Below are 21,990 nucleotides of genomic sequence, written 5' to 3'. Positions count from 1 at the left end.
TGTATTTTGCACACATGCTTCCCCCCTTTTGACATCAACAAAGCAAGGGAGATAGAATTAACATATAGATAAGGTGTAGAATGCTTCCCCACAAATGATACATTTAGCAAAAATCATAGCATAAGAATAATCATTTCTCCCCTTATTTGGTTTAGCACTAGAAACATTGTTCCTACTGCTATGAATAATGTTCATTTATGTTAATTCCAATTTGTTTTCATCAGTTATTCATAAATTGTGCATGAATGTCATGTAACTGTTTGCTTGACCCCTCGTACTTTTACTCAACTTTATTCATGGCATTAGAATGTAGATATTGTTTATTAAGGTTCAGATCAAGCCTATTTTCTTCCTTTTCTCTAATTTATGAAATAGCTTTATCATTCATGCTAAACCAAGCATGAGGCATTAATTAGAGGACTAAGTTTTTACTGGACTAATGCTCCCCCAAGTTTGTGGCTCTCTATCCGTGTGCAGTTACAATAATCAAATACTATCATAATTCTTTTTTATAAGTACTATCCCGATTTGCACATCTAAATTATACACTTCAAAAGTACAAATAAAAATAAAAAAATCTTTCAAGAAAGCATGAATTGAACTGTCCAATTTGCACATTTAGTTATAGGTACTATTAATCAACTTGTTCACTGTGATAAAGTTAAACTCAAACTGCATATCTATTAATGAATAATTTACAAACAAAAGGATTTCATTAGGTAGGTGTCAACTAACACCCAAATAGGTAGCTTTATAATCTAAAAAGCAAGAAAGGGAAGGCCTAACTTTGCATGTTGAGGTTTTTCTTTAATCATATTGTAACACAAATAACAGATTAATACAAATTTGGAAATCTATAAGCACAAGAGAAACAATGCCCAAAACCAGCTTGTATTAGTTTATACCTGTCCTTTAGTAGTCAATCAAGACTACAATCTGTCTTGAATCAAAAGAAAAAATAGATGCAGAAATTGAAGAGGAGAAGAAGAGAAGAAGCGCATGAAGAGAACTTCAGAAAAGAGAGAGGGAAGGTCATAACATCTGCCAACCCACTCTTAATATTTATATATGTTGACTAATTGTAAAAGGGCTGAATTGCCCTTATTGCTTACATGGCAAATAGAATAAAAAGTTAACTAATAATAAAGCTGAAATAACTACCAACTAACACTGTCATAACTAATAGAAATAATGCTGCCATATGAACACAATGGGGACCATATCAGTGTTCTCTACACTGGCCTGCCTCTAAGTTCTTCCTTGGAACAGCCTTGGTGAGAAGATCTATGAGCTGCATGCTGGAGGTGATATATGGAAGACACACTTCTTGAGATGAAACCCTTTCTCTGACAAAATGTCGGTCTACTTCAGTATGCTTAGTTTTGTCATGCTGTACCGGATTGTGAGTTATATTAATAGCAGCTTGATTATCACAATACAACATTAGGGGCTTCTCATAAGCAATACTCAACTCCTCAAATAGTGATTTCAACCATAGGATTTCTGCCACACCATTAGCCATGGATCTATATTCAGCTTCAACACTAGAACGAGAAACAACACTTTGTTTCTTACTCCTCCAGGAGACAAGGTTACCTCCTACAAAAGCACAATATCCAGAGGTAGACCTTCTATCATCAATACTCCCAGCCCAATCAACATCTGTATAAACCTCTATCTTCATGTGATCATTATTCTTGAATAGTATACCTCTACCTAGGCACCTCTTCAAATATGCTAATATCCTCTCAACTGTAAGTAGGTGAGTAGTTCTAGGAGAGTGCATATACTGACTGACAAAAGTTAGTCTGGTTGCAAGGGATAATAAAACTCTTAATAGTGGTCATCTTTGCTACTGGAGCAAAAGTCTCCAAGTAGTCTATACCATAAGTCTGAGTAAATCCCTATGCAACTAACGGGCCTTATACCTTTCAATGGAACCATCAGCATTATGTTTCACAGTAAATACCCATCTACATCCTACCGGTTTCTTCCCTTTAGGCTGGTCAACTAGCTTCCAAGTATTATTCCTTAGAAGAGCATCCATTTCAACCTTCATTGCATCTTTCCACTCAGGAACTGACAATGTTTCCTGCACTGTTCTGGGGATAGGAATATCAGCAATGGGTGTGAGAAAGGACCTGTAAGAGGGGGATAGGTGATCATAGGAGAAGAAATGGGACATGCAGTTGGTTGTGGATGTGGTGCAATGCCGTTTGCCTTTGTGGACTGCAATGGGGAGATTAAGGTCATCCAAAGGAGGTAAGGGCTCAACAGTAGAAGGTATCTCAGTGGAATCTGGATCTAATAAAGGGACTGTGGTACCTGGATTTGGATTTGCAGAAGGAACTGGGGATGGCCTGGACTGCTGATGACTGAAATCAACCTGCCTCCACCGCCTGTGGTAAACTCTCAAATCCCGGCACCTCTGACAACCCTTCTCATTACATCCCTCATCACTCAATGGAACAGGTAAAGGAACTTCTGATGAGTTAACTTCACACTCACTACTCTCCCCCTAAGGAGAAACCCTAGGATAATAGGGTACATCCTCAAAGAGAGTAACATCCATAGAGACAAATCTTCTCCTAGAAGTGGGTTAATAACAACAATATCCCTTTTGAGTTTGTGCATAACCGAGAAAAATACATTTGGAGGCCTTAGGATCAAATTTGGAACGATGAGGTCCAAGAATCTGAACAAAGCAAGTACAACCAAAGGTTTTAAGGGGAACAATAAACAATTCTTTATCAGGATATAGAAGGGTAAATGGAGGCTTCATGTTAAGAACCCGTGAAGGAAATTGATTGATAAGATACACTGCTGTAAGAATAGCATCTCCGTAGAAACGAATAGGCACATTGGAGTTAAACATAATGCTTCTGGCCACCTCTAATATGTGCCTATTATTCTTCTTAGCAACCCCATTCAGTTGTGGTGTATGAGGACACGCACTCTGGTGGATAATCCCATGATCAAGCAAATAAGAGGCTAATGGGTTGGCAAAGTATTCTTTTGCATTATCGGATCTGAAGATTTTGATTTTGACCCCAAATTGGGTTATCATCTGATGAAAGATCTGGGTCAAAGCAGGAACCTCATCTCGAGAACGCACAAGGTAAACCCAAGAAAAATGGGTATAGTCATCAACAAACAACAAGAAATATCTATATCCCCCCATAGCAGTGATGTGATAAGGGCCCGAAACATCGGTATGCACAATATCAAAAGGATTACTACTTTTATTACTCAATGAATAAGATGTTCTACAATGCTTTGCAAGCTCACAACTTTCACATCTCAAACTGGACATCTGAACAGACTCAAATAAATTAGGAAACAAACTCTTCAAAGACCAAAAAGATATTTGACCCAACCGATTATGCCGAAGCATAACCTGGCTAACAGACTGAGAAACAAAAGACTTCCTATCTTCACTATCTTTCCAATGAGAACTCTCTCCAAGCAGATAGATCCCCTTCGTCTCACGGCCAGTCCCAATCACCTTCCTTGTCTCCAAGTCCTGAAAAACACATCGGTCAGGGAAAAAGGTTACTGAACAATTATGATTTCAAGGTAACAGACTGTGCATCCCTCTGACTTTCCCAGTCAAGTGTTTCTAGGTGGTCAATTTCATGCCACAAAAATTTCAAGGTAGAGAAATAAACCGAGATTGGTTTTTCTCCTTGCTTAAGGTTGTTAACCTCACATTTCAGTTCATAAGCCCTAGCAACATTGAGGGGTTGGGAGTAGGTCTCTTTCATGACATCCCAGATTTCCTTAGCTGTTTTTGCCCACAAATAGTTCCAGCTGATATGTGGCTGCATAGAGTTGCACAGCCATGTTATACCAAATAGTTCTCCTGAACCCATTTGGTATAAGTTTAGTCCTCCTTAGTTGGTTCTTTCACATCTCCCAACAAGTAGCTCAGTTTTCCTCTACCCCCAATGGCCATCTTGGCCGATTGAGCCCATTCTAAATAGTTTGATCCATCAAACTTAACAGTTGTAATCCGAAAGGTATTCTCAGACATGTTACCAGAATTGCTAGTCCCAAAAACACCTTCCCCTTGATTCTTGAACTCCATTCTTGATCAAGAATTAATAAAAAAAAACCTTTTTTAACTACTGTAATAGGAGAAACAACACCCAAAGAAAACAGGAAAAAAACAGAATTCTGAATGAAACCAGTTCAAATTCTGATCTGAAACCAACAACAGTTCTGAATTTTAGGGGTTTCTCTCAAAACCCCAAAGAAAACACAGGAAAAAAACAAAAATTTTCCAGCCGCACCTCTCAGAATAAACCAAGACGATTTTTTCTAAAGTTAATCTCAAGAAAAAAACTTCCTGACTACTGGAACTCTCCCAGACTTCTACAATCTCATTGGTAGCAGTCTCACACTACCAGTAACCTTCTTTGTTGAAAAAACTTCCAAACCTAGGAGATTCTCATGTAGTCAGCCTAATTAGACTAGCATAAGAGCTCCTAGGTCGGCTCTGATACCAAGTAGTCGATCAAGACTACAACCTGTCTTGAATCAAAGAAAAAATAGATGCAGAAATTGAAGAGGAGAAGAAGCACACGAAGAGAATTTCAGAAAAGAGAGAGGGATGGTCATAACATCTGCCGACCCTCTCTTAATATTTATATATGTTGACTAATTGTAAAATGGGTGAATTACCCTTATTGCTTACATGGCAAATAGAATAAAAAGATATAACCTTCAAGCAGACAATTTCTATTCAGTTTTCATATGGATGATAATAGTACCATATTTTTCCAATCAAAAAAGAAGATGGAAGGGAACCGTTTTTTTATTTTGTAGAGAAGGCCAAACAAAAAGAACGGGTAGAGAACCCCCTTGTTTTGTTCTATTCCAAGAAAGTAGAAATAGGGGAAAGACCTTGGTTTCATTTTTACATGGAAGCAGTATAATATAACCTGAAGTAAAGCTGCTGATCTCCCTGACATCACCCACTTTTTCTTCCTTTAGTCACCTCTAGGTTCCATTCCTAGTTCTTAATCTCTGGCAAGCTATTAAACTATTGATCTCCCAGGCCATCAAAATGCCAATATCTTTTGACTATTGATTTCAGTCTCTTAAATAGAATGCCAATCCCTAAACCCCAAAACACCAAGGGGATGTTCTACAACATGAATGTTTTTGTTTTCATTTGTTTTTGAAATCACCACATCAGTGAAAAAACAAAAACATGTTTTTGAACTCTATTTTTGTTTTCAAAGGAAAAAACAAGTTAGTTTTGTTTCAGAAAACAATACATGTTTCTGAAACTATCAAAATAATGGTTCTTAAAGCAAAAACAAATTTTGTAGTGTAGATATTATATGATTTATAGAACATGTTATTAAATAACCAGTTGAAAACATGATTTTGAAATAAAAAATTCAGGAACATGTTTTTTGATTTCAGTTTTGAAAACAGAAAACACATATACAACCAATAACATGTTTTTTGTGTTTTTGTTTTGAGAAACAATCTGTTTTCAAACCGGATGTTTTGATTTATTTTTGGAACTGGCAACAAGAAAAACAATTCATATTGTAGAACACCCTCTAAAGAAAGTCTTTGTTTTTGATTAGTTGTCCTTTTCTTATTTTATCCTCAAAATCCTGATCTAACAATCAATATTTTTTCCAGGATCACTAGTTGAGGTGTAGGCCTCTCACAAATATGGGTGAAGGTGAAAGGCGCATGCCTCATATATTTTAAAGCATAAGCCTTATGTTTGATCAAAGAGGATATTGATGCAAAGTGAATTAGCCCCATCTTGCCTTGAGGCGTACGCTTATCATATGCCTTAGGTTTACCTTTACTCACTCTTTTACTTTCTTTTCTTTTGTGTTTTTATATTTTCCAAATTTTCTACATTTTTAGTCTTTTGCTAATCTTTATAACATGTCTATTTTGTTTTGATTATGTATTGAACCTTTTTATTCCACTAGTAACTTCCTTTTTTGTTTTTCATATTTTCTAAGCTCTACAATTTTAGTCTTTTGGCAACCTTTATAGCATGTTCATTTTGTTTTGAACGTCTTTATTCCACCACTAAGTTCTCTTGGAGCTTTGCCATTTTCTTTTAGTCACTCTTAAACCTCATTTGTTACTTTTTTATACAGTTTTCCATTCAATCCATGTATCATTAGTCTCTTCTTCTAAATTCCATTTACCTTTTACGTTTAGCCTGTCTATAAGTTGTAGTTTTGTCAAGCTCGAGGAGAAAATCAATGGAGCACATGGAGAACTTCAATCATGCAAGAGATTGGAGACAAACCCTAAAAGTGGGAGCTAAAAAGCCTTTGTGGTCAAGGAGTGGAACACCCTCTAATTTGGTAGAATTGAGGAAAGAAAACAAGGCGTGATCAACAAAGTGGGTGAAATAGGGGGAAAGGAATACCAAGTTCTTACATGCAATGGCCAATGGTAGAAGAAGGAAGAATTTTATCTCTAAACTAGAGGTTGGAGGGGTGGTCCCCACTCAACAGGCTGAGATAGCCAGGGCTTTTGTGGAGCATTTTAAGTCAATCTATAGAATACCTTTAGACCAGAAATTTTGGTTGGAAGGTCTAGATTGGCCTAAACTTTCGGAGGGCAAGGTGTGGTTAGAAAGGAGGTTTGAAGAGGAGGACATTAGGGGAGCTATATTTGCAATGGACAGATCCAAAGCACCAGGGCTGGATGGGTTCATTATGGCTTTCTATCAGGATTGTTTGGAGATTTTGAAGTAGGATATTATGAAATTGTTTGATAAGGGGTTATAAATCTGGGTTTGAATTCAACATTTATTGCCTTAGTCTCGAAGAAAGCTGGAGTTTGTCAACCAAGAAAGCTGGAGCTTGTCAACCAAGAAAGCTGGAGCTTAGTCTCGGTGTCTGACAGGAGATCCACTACAGGTTATTGCATGTTTCTTGGAGGAAATCTAGTGACGTGGAAGATAAGAAGCAGACTGTTGTGGCAAGGAGTAGTGCTGAAGCTGAATACAAGGCCATGGCACACACCTCATGTGAATTAGTATGGCTGAAAAATCTTCTGCAAGAGGTTGGATTCTCAATGAGCAAACCTATGAGATTGTACTGTGACAACCAAGCTGCAATCCACATCTCATCTGATCCGGTTTTCCATGAGAGAACAAAACACAATGGTTGATTGCCATTTTGTGAGGGAGAAAATCCTTACTAGAGAGATAAGCATAGAACGCGTGAGTTCAGGTGATCAATGGGCAGACTTGTTTACAAAAGGTTTGAGTTCAGGGAGAGTGAACTATATATGTAATAAGCTGGGATTATATGACATATATTCTCCAGCTTGAGGGGGAGTGTTAGAGTTAGTCGAGTAAGGGTAGCTTAGTCCTTTCATTATATTTTAAGTTATGTAATGTTCTGGCAATTTTGTTTTGTCTTTTTTAATTCACTTGTCCGGTTGTCCCATACTTAAGTAGGGGTATATTTGACCTTGTACCCTAATTCTAATATAATAAAGATTATGGTCGACTAGGAGGGATTACACTCTCTAGTTCGGCAACTTCTTCTCCTTCTCTCTCTCTCTCTCTCTCTCTCTGAACAGGACTTATCTGAACCATTGAAACCGTCTTATTGATGACAAGTAGGTTGATACTCCTTTAGAGCTGAATGGCAATTTGTCAAAGTGAGAAGGTTCATTACTTCCTAATGCCACACTTTAGCGACAACTTGTAGGCCTTTTCCTTATCTTATTATGACTTGTCCTAACATCTCCCATGCGGTCGAGGTTAGTTAGTTTGTCTCTGCCCCCATCAACCACTTTATAGAGCTATGCCATCTATTTGTAGTGAGATTGTCTGGCTACAATCTCTCTTTGAGGATTTCGGTGTTCATCTTCCTACCCCTATTCGTCTTTATGATGCCAACACTAGTGCTATCAAGATTGCGTCAAATCTAGTTTTTCGTGATGGAATAAACATATAGCGGTGGATTGTCACTTTATTAGAGACTTGTTTCTTGCTTATTCTATTTCACTTCCTCATGTGGCCTCAGATATGCAGATTGTTGATGTTTTTTTACTAAGGCTATGATGAGGTCAAGAGACTCAAAGCACATCTCTTTCTTGTAAGCAAATTGATGCTTATGACTTCACATCCGTTTGTGGGGGGTGTAGAGTGTTTTGATGTGTCATATTATAATAGTCCTTGTTGTATTGTACCTTATTCTTTTATTTTTCTCTTTCAGCCCTATGAGGGCTTTCTTGTAATTGTACATATTCTAATATATGAAAGGCTCTTTGGGGGTGGGGGTTGATTGATTCATCAAGACATCCCTGACTTCTTGTGTTCTCTTTCTTGTTCGAACTGGTAAAGTGACATTGGTTGACTTGAGAAGGGAGGGTAGATGGGGATAATTTCCAAGGCTGACCTAGACACAACATACACTTGCAAGGCTTATCAAAGAGCGGTAGTGCAGGGGATGAAATGAAGGAGGTGGTTGTGGCTTTGACCGGTAGCACACGTGATCATATTAGATTTTTATAAAAATGTTTGGTGGGACGACTTGTTAACTTTGATCACATGTGGAAGAAGTGTGGATTTGGTCAACAGATGTATGGTGAACAAGTAGTTCTTTCTAGGTGAGAAAACTTAGTGCCGATTTTTTTTTTTGCATCTAACTCCAAAGATGAAGCATTAGAGATTCTCAATCAAGAACAAAATTGGCTTTGTTTGCTTAGATTGGGGAAATGGAACAAAGTTTAAAATGTCAGTGTTGGTAGAAATGTTGGTCATCCAAATATAAGGAACATGTCAAAAATGTTAGAAATATCATATGGAAATATTGTAAAAATTATAGACATGATAGAAATATTGTAAAATATACAAAACATAGAATGATACTTTATGAAATGATAAAGAAGCATAGACACCTTTTTAAATTATTATCTTGTTCTAAATCATTAAACAAAGCTAAGGAACTAGAATTATAGACATATGAATACATTCTAAAGCCCTAAGATTGAAAGCTTCATTATAGAATGAGTTAAAAGCAAAATATAAACTCATAGAAAATGAAAATGGTTGTAATAGATCAACCAAATAATTTATTACACAAACAAAAACTAGTAATTAACTTCATGTTTGAAATGAACATTGAGCTAGCTCAAAGTAGTAACCATGTAAGTTATGCGGGAAATACCATCTCTACCCATGGAAGTGGAAATGGAAATATGTCGTGGGAACTATTTCTTGTACTCCATATAGTGTTTGTAGTATTCATTGGGGAATATGTCAAGTTTGGTGAAATTTCGTATTGCTACCTATGGAAATGGAAATATGTTGTGAAAGTATTAGGGAAATTTGGGACATTTTAAACCATGTGATGGAATCCCTTAGTTGTTCAAGGAAGTGGGGGAAGCGTGTGGGTGCTTTAGGTTTGTTGACTCAAGGACAATGTCTTGGAGGATTGGAGCTATAGGGGAATCAGTTGGTAATGTGCACCTTTTTGGGGTGCCTCAGGGGTCATGGTGACTATGTGGAGGAATTGGGTGTTGGAATGTTTTGAGGAGCTAATTGTAGGTTTCTGGTATTAGTCAAATTTAAAAGTTTGGAGCATGGATTTACTTGGGTACTAATGAATATTTATGGGCCTAATTCTTATATTGGAGATGAATGATTTTTGAAAGGAGTTATTTGCAATAGGAGGTTTATGGGATGGTCCTTGGTGTTTGAGTGGGGATTTTGACATGCTTAGATTATCTGTAGGTTAGGTCAAGAATTGTTGTTGGGAGTCCCAACACTGTTTAGATTTGAAAATATGTGGCTTAATCATCTTGAGTTTGTGTACAAAGTTGAGGAGTGATGGAAGGAAGAATTAATTTGGGTTCAATCAAGACACAAGGCAGTGATATATTCTTGAACCCTTTAGGACTTCAAAACCTGAATTGATACGTAAAAAATAACTTGAAGGTGTTATCCAATTGGCACACAGGAACACAAGTGCAGATTAGCCAGAAAATGGTTCTGCTAAGAGGGCAATGCAGAAAAAGGTGGCCTGCAGTCCCCTGAGAAGCATTGCAAAGAGGAAAGTTGGAGGAGTTAATGGGAATACCTTGCCCACTTAGCTTATCTTTAGTGAGGTATTTGCCATGGGCTGCAGTCCAGACTAGGAAAGCAACTTATGATGGCACTTTCTGTGCCCAAACAACTTTATGAGGGAAAGTGGGTCCATTTATATTGAGATGCTGCATCTTGGTATTGCCTGAGAAAATTCCCCTCTTATCCCATTTTGAAATTCTACTGTCCTCTTCTGTGTTGATCGGCTGGAATTTCTGCAGATGGAGGAGTATATCTTCTAAATTTTCAATCTCCCAGTCAAACAAGTTTGTTCTGTGTTAACCTATTCCTCCAAGATTGATACTTTTTATTGGGAAGTTTTTCATTGCAAGATAAACACTTTGGATTTCTTGTAAAAAAGAAGACTATTTTTGTGCTTGTCCCCAAACTGGTGTATTCTTTGCAAAACCAATGATGAGAGTTGTTACCACCTCTTAATCTCCTATCCTATTGTTGATGGTATTTAAGAAAGATTCTCTATGTTTGGGTGTAGGTGGTTTTTGCCTTTTCAGGTTAGTAGACTGTTTGACCCTTCTACCTTTGTGTGGGCAAAGATGCAGGGAAGGATCTTGAGGAGTGTAAGATCTGCGGTAATTTGGACAATTTGGGTGGAGAGAAATGCAAAACTATTCCTTGAAAAGGAAAGAGGTGAGATTGAAATAGTGGACTGTATTGTGTACAGGGTTATAAATTGGATCAAATCTATGGATGTTTTCTCTTCCTTCTCCCATGATAACATTTACAAGAATTGCCAAGATGTATCAAAAAGTTCAACAAGCAAAATCTCTTCAGTGTAGACACCTCTGGAAGTTTGTTTGTTGAGCTGAATTCTGGTGGAAGATTTTTTTGGGAATCTGGGGCCATCAGGAATAGAGGGGTGTTCAGAAATGCGGATGACCACATCGTTGCTTTATTTGGAGGACTAGCAGGGTGGGTGACTCGGTCAATGCAGAGTTCTAAGCAGTACTACAAGGGGTATAAATGACTATAAATTTTAATATTAACAAATTTCTTATTGAAGGGGACTCTAAGAGTGTGGTGGGGTGGCTGAAATACCCAAGTAATGTAAGATGGACTTATAGGGGAGGCTATCAGGAGGTTTAATTGGTTGTCTACTGATATGGAAATCAAGATTCAGTGGAAAAGGAGGTTGGAAAATTGGTTAGCAGATTACTTGGCTAAACAAGGGGTGAATAGGGATCAGTTATTTTGGGCCCAGTTGTAACTTTATTTGTTTCTCTTTGAGGATGCATCTCATGCCTCAGATTGGGATGCTTTAAAAGTTATACTTGTACATTTTCCTTTGATCTTTTAATACTTGTATATTTGTTTCCCTTTGTTTTCTGTTTTTGGGGAGCTAAGATATTTTATCTCCCCTTTTGTATCCATATTCCCTCTTTTCTTTTAATTTAATGAAGCTGGTGTTATTGATAAAAAAAAATAATTCCCATTTTCTTTTGGGTTGCCCATGGCAGTGTGGTCATAAGACTATTCATATGGGGACAAGAATGCATATAGCTTTGTGAAAGACAACAAGATAACTATTAAACCCTAACTGATGGTACCACCACTTCAATTATAGGTTTTGGTAATGTTTCTCTTATCCCCAAAACTTTGCCTTCAGTTTTATATGTTCCTAGGTTCCCATTTAGTCTTATGTTTGTAAGCAATTTAACAAAGACCTTAAATTGCTGTGTTTCATTCTTTTCATTGTTTTGTGTTTTTCAGGATTTTAATATGGGGAGGATGATTGATGGCATGTATGATGTTGGTGGGTTGTACCATTTGGGTGGTGGTGGTTCTTAGAATGCGTAGCATTCAACACTTCTCATGATTGGCACCGTTGGTAGGTCATCTATCTCCTTTTGTCTTGAAGTAGTTAGTTCCTTGTTTAGAGTCAGCTAAAGATTTATAGCGTGAATCTTCGAGTTTTGTAAAGACCATAGAGTATCAGTTTTTCCAAGAGAAAATAAAACTCTTGAGTCCTTTTGAACTTATTCATTCTGATATTTAGGGTTCAAGTCATGTCTCTTATATGTAGTTTTTTGATTAATAATAAAATCAAATTCATTAATTATGAAGAAATTTAGTACAAGAATAAAGAAAGAAAAGGGAAAGGGAAATACTCTCTTAACCCTCCCTAACAGAAAATGCAGTTACAACATGTTCCAAAATAAATTTTTTCCTCCCACCCCTTGTTTAGCTCCTTAGAGTTTTGAATTCCTTCCACAATAGCTAGAATTTCAGCCTTCAAGGAGTCCCCTATTCCAATTGGACTTGAGTAGATTGCAATGACATTTCCCTCCTCATTCCTAAAGACTCCTCCAATGCCAGATGGACCTAGATAACTAGATTACCTTCACTGCTGCCATCAAAGTTGAGCTTAATAAATTCTCTAGGAGGTGGGGACCAAACATGCCTGACCACCTCCTTAAAGAGGGAAGAAACAGCTACCTCCCTCCATTTCCTCATCACCTTGCCCCCAGAAATATCCTTGAAGAGATATGATGACTTCAGCTAGTGGACCACCTTAATGGTCCACTTGGAGAGCAAAAAGTTAGGTTGGTGGTGCCATCTATTGTATTTATGCTAGGGCAACCCAAAAGATGAAAAATATTCTCAAAAGATGAATGTTGCAAGGGCATACAAGCTAAATTTAAGATAGGGGAAAGGCCTCTATAATATACTATTTTATGTGGTGGCTTGTGAATTCTATGCAACCACATATTAGTGAGCACTAGCTATGGATGGATACACTCAAAGAAATATGAGATGGTGTGGCTGAAATATATTCTCAGAAGATGAATGTTGCAAGGGCATACAAGCTAAAAAATGAAGTCAATAATTTAAGATAGGGGAAGAGGCCTCTAGTAGTATTCCATTCTATGTTGAAATCCTTACAGCAAGAGATTGATCTACTTGAAACTATTGTGTGGGAGAGCACCAAGAATGTAGAGACATATAGAATGCTCTATAAGTGCATCTTCATATTCTTTTATTGATCATTTTGCTAATGCTGGTATGAAGTCAATTGGTAGTGAGGATAAGGAGAATGCAGCCATATGTGATTTTTGAAAGAAGCCTAAGCATACTAGAGATACTTGTTGGAAATTGCATCCTCATTTGATGGCAGTGATGTTCAGAAATAATAAGAGAGGTGGAAATGCTAATGCAACTGGCAGTTATGAGGGCTGAATTTGAAAAGTATGGGAAACTCAACTACTTGGAAATGGAAGTTGGTTCCAACTCTGCAAGCAATTCAGGTATTCATGCACTGCTAATCATGCATCTTTTTCAGGTAATCATTGTATCCTTTGTATTATTGATTTTGGTGCATCTGATCACATGATTAGCATGTCTAACATCTTTTGTTCCTATTAACTTTTTTTTTTGATCAATAACAAGAAGCTTCATTGAATTTCAATTAGGAATAGATTACAAACAATCAAAGGGAGGTAAACTGTCTTAACTCTTCCACAAGCAAAGAAAAAAAACATAATTAGAAATAAGCCCAAAACAAGGAATCCCTATTCACCCTTTGCTTAGCTAGCCCATCAGCAAAAGAATTAGCAGTTCTTATCTTCCTTTAACCATCATACCACCAGCTCCAAATCACCTTCAATAATCAGCCTCCTAATGTTCAAGTTGCTTGCTCTTTGGATTCTCTCCATGGCCGCATATATCTCAGCCATGAGAGAGCCACTCTCTCCAATTGGGCCATAGGACAGAGCTAAAGCATGTTCCTCATTTCTGAAAACTTCCCCAATACCTGGCTGCCTTGGATTCCCAGTGCTACTGCCATCAAAATTCAGTTTTATGAAACCAGCAGGGGGAGGGATCCAAGAAGGACTTGTGACCCTCTTAATATGGGCAGAATTTGCTATCTCTTTCCAGCTTCCCAACAGATCATCCAAGGTAAAGTCTGTGAATAGGTCAAAGGATTTCAGCCATTGTGCCACTCTTATATGGATCAGCTCTATTAAGTTCCCAATACTCCTCTCCCTTTCTATGAATATCCTTGAGTTTCTATTAGCTTTTACCTAGACAGGATTTCCCTTGCCGATGGCTCAATAGCTCCTATTTCTAGAAAGGAAGACATTATAACCATTGAGACCCTTAACCTACATTCTTTCCTCCATGTACCTAAGCTTAATACCGACCTTCTTTCTTTTAATATTTTGGCTAAATCTTTGAATTGTATAACCTTCTTTCCGACACATTAGGTTTTCCAGGACCTGGAAGTCTCAGAAGGTGATTGGGAGTGGCCATGAGATGAATGGGATTTACTTGTTTGATGTGCCTAAGAAGGACCGATTATCATCACAAAGGGTGGCTTTGGAGTCAACTATGTCTGAATCTTCTCATAGAATTTTGTTATTTCATTTTTGTTTAGGACATTTATCCTTTTCTTTATGTCTTTTAATTCCTGAATTGTTTAAAAGTGTTAGTCCTTCTAGTCTTTAGTTTGAACCATATCAATTGTCAAAGCATTGTAGAAATTCTTATCCCTTAAGTAATAAAAGATCTAAATTTTCTTTTGGTATTGTGCACTTTGATGTATGAGGGCCATACCATATACTTTATTGGGGGGGGGGTTATAAATATTTCATTTTGTTTATTGATGATTTTTCTTGATATACATGGATATACTTGATGTGTTCTCATGATAAGGTCCCAAAGTTAATTCATCAAGTTGTTCTTACTCAATTTAAAACCTGTATCAAGGTATTCCGATTTCCGATCTGATAATGCTAAGTATTTTGAGAAGGGCCTCTCTGCTTATCTTGATAACTTTGGAGTTATTCATCAAAGCTCTTGTCCTCTCACACCCCTCAAAAAGCATTTTGTTTCCATCAAAAAAAGAAAAAAAAATACTGGGGAGATGTTCTTATAGAAGCTTATTTGATTAATTGTTCACCTTCACAGCTTCTTGGGTTCAAATCTCCTTTTAGTCTTCTTTTTCCTTATGAGGACATATTCTCTATCCCTCTCAGAGTGTTTGGTTGTATATATGTATATTCCCAATTCACAGAGGCACAAATCTAAACCCAAGTTAAGGAAACGTATCTTCCTTGGGTATGTCTCCACATAAAAGGGTAACTATTGTTATGATCCTCTTAAGAGGCACCCGGTTTATTTTCATGGATGTCACATTTGCTAAGTCAGTTCCTTCTTATGGGAGAAGTCTCCTCTTTTTGATATTCCTCTTCTAGCTCCTAACCCTTGTGACATCTCTAGTGAATCATCTCCTATTCCCAATTCTCCAGTTCTTTCTTCTTCTTAGGATCTAATTGTTTATTCCTCTGATCTAATTCTTTAGACCTTGAACTTCCCATTGTCATAAGAGAAGGTGAACGCAAGTGTACTGTACATTGTATCTCTAAGCACCTTTCTTATGGCTTGTTATCTATCTCTTTTTATTCCTTTTTAGTCTTTGCTTCCTCTTAGCCCATACCCAAAAATTTGCTAAACGCATTATCTAAACTAGAATGGAGGGATAAAGTGAGAGCTAAAATGGAAGTATTTAGTAAGAACAACCATTGTTTAAGGCCCTGTTTGGATAGACTTTTATAAAGTACTTTCATACTTTTGAAAGCACAAAAGTACATAAGCACTATACAGCGTTTGTTTCATGTACTTTATACTTTTGCTTTCATACTTTTTGAAAGTATGAAAAACACCAAAAGCACAAAGTCAGCTTTTCATACTTTGGTGCTTCCGTTTTGTGTGAAAGGCGGGTCATGTGTGATCACCCTTCGATAAAGCTGTCGGCTTTACCTCTACTCGATACCACTAGAGTCGGACTGCTGTTGCCAGTCTTAGATTGCGAAACCACTGGAAACCATCACCAAAAGCATGAATGGATGTGCTTTTGCCAAACAGAAAATGGTACTTCTGTTTTGGAAAGAATACTTTTCAAAATTCTTTTACCCAAATGGTTTGCGAAGCTTGAATACCAAAGTAAAAGTATTTTATGTACTTTGTGCTTTGCGTATTTTTTCGAAGGTGTTTCTTATTCCTTTGTGTGTCTTTGATTGTACATGTTATGTCCATGTTCCCAGCTCTAAGAGTCATAAATTTGAACCCAAGGTTCAAAAGTGTATTTTCTTAGGGTATGCCTCCACACAAAAGGGTTATTGTTGTTTTGATCCCACTAGTGGCTCCCATTTTGTTTCCATGGTTTCAATGGTTGTCACTGAAGGGATGAGAGATCCATCATATGGATGGCCGAATCCTGTAGGAAGGTAGGGCGAAATTTCAAAAATTTCTCTCTCTCCCATGTGGGAATCGCATTCCCTGTTTTAGAAAAACTGCATTTTTCAAGGATCAATCTTGAACCAAGAATCGGACCAGATCTGAACCAAAAGGAAGGAGAGGGATATACCTGATACGAAGAAATAGTATCTCCCAATGAAGGTGTTCACGCCCAAAGAAAATCTCCAAAGACTACTCCCACTGAAGATGACACAGTGTAGGGTGGAGCAGAATCAGCAGTGTCCTTCCCAAGAACCGAACCCTTCACAAGAATTCGATGGAGGCAGTGAGCACAACTTCAAATTAGTTTTTCTCCAAAGACTGATATCAAGAACTGATCTTGATCACTCCTACAAAACTGGAGAACGAACTGGTAGTACGGCGGCAGGAGGAGAACGCAGGGAGAAGGCGCAGTCACACTGTATTCGACTTCTCTCTGTGCTCTGAGATCTTGTACCTCTGAGATTTCTGGGATGGGATGAATGGTTCGCCCCCTCCTCCTTTTATAGCATTAAAGAGAGCTCCTAATCTCATTAGGAGTTTCCTATTCTAAATCTGTATTTGGATTAGGAGTCTTCTTTAAGAGATAAGGATAAGCCCTTATCTTATCTACAGATTAGATCAGCTCTCTTCTAATCTCATTAGGAGGTTTCCAGATCTGAATCTGTATTCAGATCTGGACTCTCTGAGTGGATAGGGTAAGACCCTATCCAATCTGCTGATTTAATCCCAGATCCACCCCTTTATTTAACTGATCATATCAGCCCAGTTCGAAATGGGCTTTTAGGCCCATGAAGTCTAAGTGCTCGAACTGCTTCCAAACTATTACCCAGTTGGGCTTCTTTGTATGGCGTGGGACCCAAACATTGATCTACACATCAGCCACATGGGTTCAGCCCAGCCTCTGTTACAAGGCCTGGCCGAATTCACTGAAAAGACAGTGAACCCCTTGAAGCCCATCACATGGACTCTTAATGGGCCCAACACTTACAGTAAGTCGTCCCTGGGCCAAGCCACCTTATAAAAACCCAGGGACTGTGGGTAGATGCAAGATTAGCCCATCAGGTATTACCCTCAATGGTCTTACACTTAACCTCTCAGCCCATAATGATCATACACTGCCCGACAAGAGAGGACCTCTCCCTCGGCTGCAAGGAACAGTGCTGCACTCTCTACTCACATGGATCCCGGGAATTAAAACCTTTTGCAAACAATTTTGAAATCATAATATATATTTATATCCGTATATAAAATATATTTTGCAAAACAAATTTCAATGATTGAAATCGGCTGCCGGTAGTCTTGATTTCCATCAGAGAGAGTGCACCCCCGATCATTACCTTTGTCCGACAAAGGGGCTGATCCTGTCACTATGATCACCCACTTAGATGAATTCTCGGACTGTCCCAACATACCCAGGTTTCGACCCCCGCTAAGGATCTCACTGATTGGCATATCAAAGACAACCCAATCCAACACCTAGTGTAGTATCATAATCTAGTCTAGGGGTCAGGTGTAACTTTCCAATTTTGCCCACTAATCACCAAGGTCCAGGGCAATACTGGAAATCTGGTCTGGTTTAGGGTTTCAAGTAAACCTACACTGCATGTACCTCGGGTCTCACCCTGGCAGCTGAGGCAGGCCACCCCAACACTTGGCGGCACACCAGTATCAACCTTAGTAGGATAAATCTCCCCAGACTTATCCAACAGCTGTGAACATTCTAAACTAACACGAGTCTCATTATGTGTCCAGTTTAAGGGTATTACACAGAAACACACCACAATAACATGAATCAAATATGTACTTTATTCATTTACAATAAATGTCATAATGTACATCAATCCGATTGGAGCTAAGGGCATACACTGTCTAACAATCACCTTTGTTGAGTTCATTTTTATGGTCATTCTCCTGAGGGGGAGCATTTTATAGAGTTGTTTGCTTCACCACTTCCTTTGCCATCTCTTGTTGACCTTGGGGTTGAATCTTCTATAGTTTCTTTTGTCTTGTTGGTGGTCTCCTCATCTCCCAATTCTCTTATTCCTGCTCCTTCTCTACTTACTAGTCATCTAGTTTCACTACTCATCCTATTGTTTAGAGGTGGTACCAAACACAAAGGTTATGACATGAACAAGTTGTTCCCCCATCTACAATTGAGCCAAAGACACTCCCATCACCCGAAGAGTATGTTGTTTACCACCTGCTCTAGCACCTTCCTTCCTAGACTTAGACCTACCTATAGTTGGGATTAAGGTAAGAGAAAATGTACAACACACTATCTCCAAACACCTTTCTTATGGCTTGTCGTCACCATCATATTATTCTTTGCTAGCCTCTATTGATTCTTAACCTATACCCAAGTCAATATAAAAGGCCTTGTCTAAGCTAGAATGGAGGGAGGCTATGAGAACTGAAATAGAAGCACTTCATAGAAATAATACATGGGATATTAGTTTTGCTTTATGGGGAGGAACTAGTGGGATGTAAGTGGGTGTTCACCATCAAGTATCATGTTGACGGTATCGCTGAGAGGTATAAGGCCCGACTAGTTGCCAAGGGTTATACATAGGTGTATGGATTTTTTTATTTGGAGACTTTCTCCCAGTTGCCAAAATGACCTCAGTGTGCGGACTTGGGCAATCATTGAATGGAAACCAAGCAATCACTTCTAGGTGAGGGGACTCAATGCGGGATTCTTCCTTTTTTCCTTTAGTTGTGAAGCTGAAGCTCTTGATATTCTTAATCACGATCAAGAAAAGCATCATTATCCAGAATTAAGGTTGGGGAGATGAAACCCTCTCGTAGAGATTTTAAGAAACTTGGGGCTTTCAAGTTTCGTTTGGATAAATGTCTATGACATTCTGTTGCATGTCTGGTGTTTTCAAACTTTCAGGGCGGTTGGAGATGCTTGTGGCAGTTTTAGGTTCATTGATTCAAGGACCATTGACTGGAAGAACCTCGTCTCTGCTCGTATCCTTATTGAGGTGGTGGAAATCCATCTTTTTCCAACTTCTTTGTTGCTCTATTTTGGAGGAGAACCGTATGATGTAAGAGTGGTGGTGGAAGGGTCCTACCCTGGTAGTTGTTAGACAATATGGATTTGTAGAGGGAGGAGTGGAGCACTTCTTCTCATTCAACTAGTTTGAAGTTGCAGAAGTCGAACATGCTCCAAGCTAAGGAAGAACCAGAGGTTGATGGAGAGGGTGCTTCTAGAATAAATCAAGCTAATGATGAAAGTGTGGTTGGTGAGTTGGGGCTGATCCACTTTCGATATTTTGGGAAGGTGACGAGGGGCGAATTGGGGGAGATTTCGAAAGAGGCTTTGAAAGGTGGGGATCACTCGATGTTGGAACAATTAAAAAAGGGTGGCCTATGTGATTCAAACTTTAATGTTGATGGAGGGAAGGCTGAAAGTGAAGGAAACTTGGCAGTTCAAGAGCTAAAAGGGATGCTGCCTGACAAGGAAAGTAATCAGATATCTTTGAATCTGTATGAGGAGCAGCCCGTTAGTTTCTCTAGGGCCAAATTTCGAAAGCCCAAAAGTCCACCTGGAATGTTGGGTTTAAAATGTAACAGAAGGAGTACTTTTTGTTTTAAATGTTCACAAGGTTTCAGGCGGAGGAGTCTGAACAAAATCTCCTCAAACAAAAGGGTTCGACTATGATATGGAAAAGATATGATATCTAAAAATTTCTGACCAGTCAACTGGAATCATAAACGTGGTAGCCAATCAGGTGTTATTTATCAAAATTCATGGGTGGGTTTTGATTGGTCAAAACTCTTCCCACCTTTTCTGCATCATAGATTTTCCCCAAACAAAATTAAAAGAAGAAAGGAAGATCGATGGGGTTTCGTAATCTTCAGGTATGGAAAAGGAAGCAGGGTTCAAGTGTTCATTTTGGAGTATTCTCTTTGTTTTGAATGTTTTTGTATGTCAATGTCTTTGGGAGTATCTGTCTAATTAGTTTTGTCTTTTCTCTTGGGTGATTTCTTGTTATCTTTCCCTTTGTATTCTCTTTTTTATTTTAATGAGTTTTTCTTTACCCTTCAAGAAAAGAGTTTTATTGTCCTTGGCAGTGAGTTATGACTGTTTTGAAGGGATGAGAGATCCATCATATGGATGGCCGAACCCTGCAGGAAGGTTGGGCGAAATTTCAAAAATTTCTCTCTCCCATCTGGGAATCGCATTCTCTATTTTAGAAAACTGCATTTTCAAGGATCAATCTTGAACCAAACCGGACCAGATCTGAAACCAAAAGGGAGGAGAGGGGTATACCTGATACGAAGTAGCAGTAACTCCCAATGAAGGTGTTCACGCCCAAGGAGATAACCAAAACCCGCTTCCACTGAAGATGACACAGTGTGTGGTGAAGCAGGATCAGCAGGACAACTCTTCAGCAAGAACCAAATTCTTCAGCAAGAATGGAGTAGAGGGCTGGTGAGCACGACTTCAGATTGCTTCTTCTACCAAGAAGCAATATCAAGAACAATTCTTGATCACTCCCACAAGTGGAGATCGAACTGGATAGGGGCGACAAGAACAGGGAAGAACTCTGCAGTTTGCTGTGTCTTGTTTGGTATGTTTTGCATGTCCGCTCTGCACTCTTATTTATAGCCTTAAAGAGGCAACCTCCTAATCTGATTAGGAGTTTCTTGATCCAAATGTTTATTTGGATCTGGACTCTTTAAGTGATAAGGATAATCCCTTATTTTATCTGCAGTTTAAGATCAGCTTAATCCTAATCAAATTAGGAGTTTTCTGATCCAAATCTTTATTTAGATCTAGACTCATTAAGTGGATAAGACTTATCTTCTTATCCTTATCTACTGATCCAAACCCAGATCCACCCCTATTTAATTAATCTAATTAACCCAGTTCGAATTGGGCTTTAGGCCCATTAAGCTTATGTGCTCACTTAACCTTTTAACCTGTTGCCAAGTTGGCTCTCTTTGTATGGTGTGGGACCCAAACATTGATCTACACATCAGCCACATGGGTTCAGCCCATCCTTTGTTACAAGGCCTGATCGAATTCACTGTAGGAGACAGTGAACCCATGAGCCCATCACTATGGACTCTTAATGGGTCCAACATTTACACTAAATGGTCCTTGGGTCCAACCACCTTATGAAAACCCAAGGACTATGAGCAGATGCAAGATTAGCCCATCAGGTATTACCCTCAATGGTCTTACACTTAACCTCTTAGCCCATAATGGTCAAACACTGCCCGACAAGAGAGGACCTCTCCCTCGGCTGCAAGGAACAATGCTGCACTCTCTACTCACATGGATCCTGGGAATTAAAACAAATTGCAAACATTTTGAAACCATAATATATATATGTATATCTTTATATAAATATATTTTGCAAAAACAAATTTCAACGGTTGAAATCAATTGCCGGCAGTTTAGGTTTCCATTAGAGAGAGTGCATTCCCCGACCATTCACTTTGTCCGACAAAGGGGCTGATTCTGTCACTATGATCACCCACTCAGGTGAATTCTCAGACTGTCCCAACATACCCAGTTTTTTACCCCCTCTAAGGATCTCACTGATTGGCATATCAAAGACAGCCCAATCCGACACCTAGTGTAGTACCATAATCGAGTCTAGGGGTCAATTGTTACATTCCAG

The 21,990-nt window shown here is 38.5% G+C and overlaps 1 protein-coding gene across 9 annotated transcripts in view; it reads left to right on the top strand.

Annotated features, from left to right (window-relative positions):
• Positions 1 to 21,990, top strand: part of LOC104605184 (calcium-dependent protein kinase 8-like) — a 92,420-nt gene that overhangs the window by 16,000 nt on the left and 54,430 nt on the right. The window lies entirely within an intron of this gene.

Source organism: Nelumbo nucifera, chromosome 1 (assembly GCF_055504915.1).
Source record: "Nelumbo nucifera cultivar China Antique chromosome 1, China Antique-T2T, whole genome shotgun sequence".
In the NCBI taxonomy this organism is placed as follows: Eukaryota; Viridiplantae; Streptophyta; class Magnoliopsida; order Proteales; family Nelumbonaceae; genus Nelumbo; species Nelumbo nucifera.
This window is presented reverse-complemented; position numbering and strand designations above follow the sequence as displayed.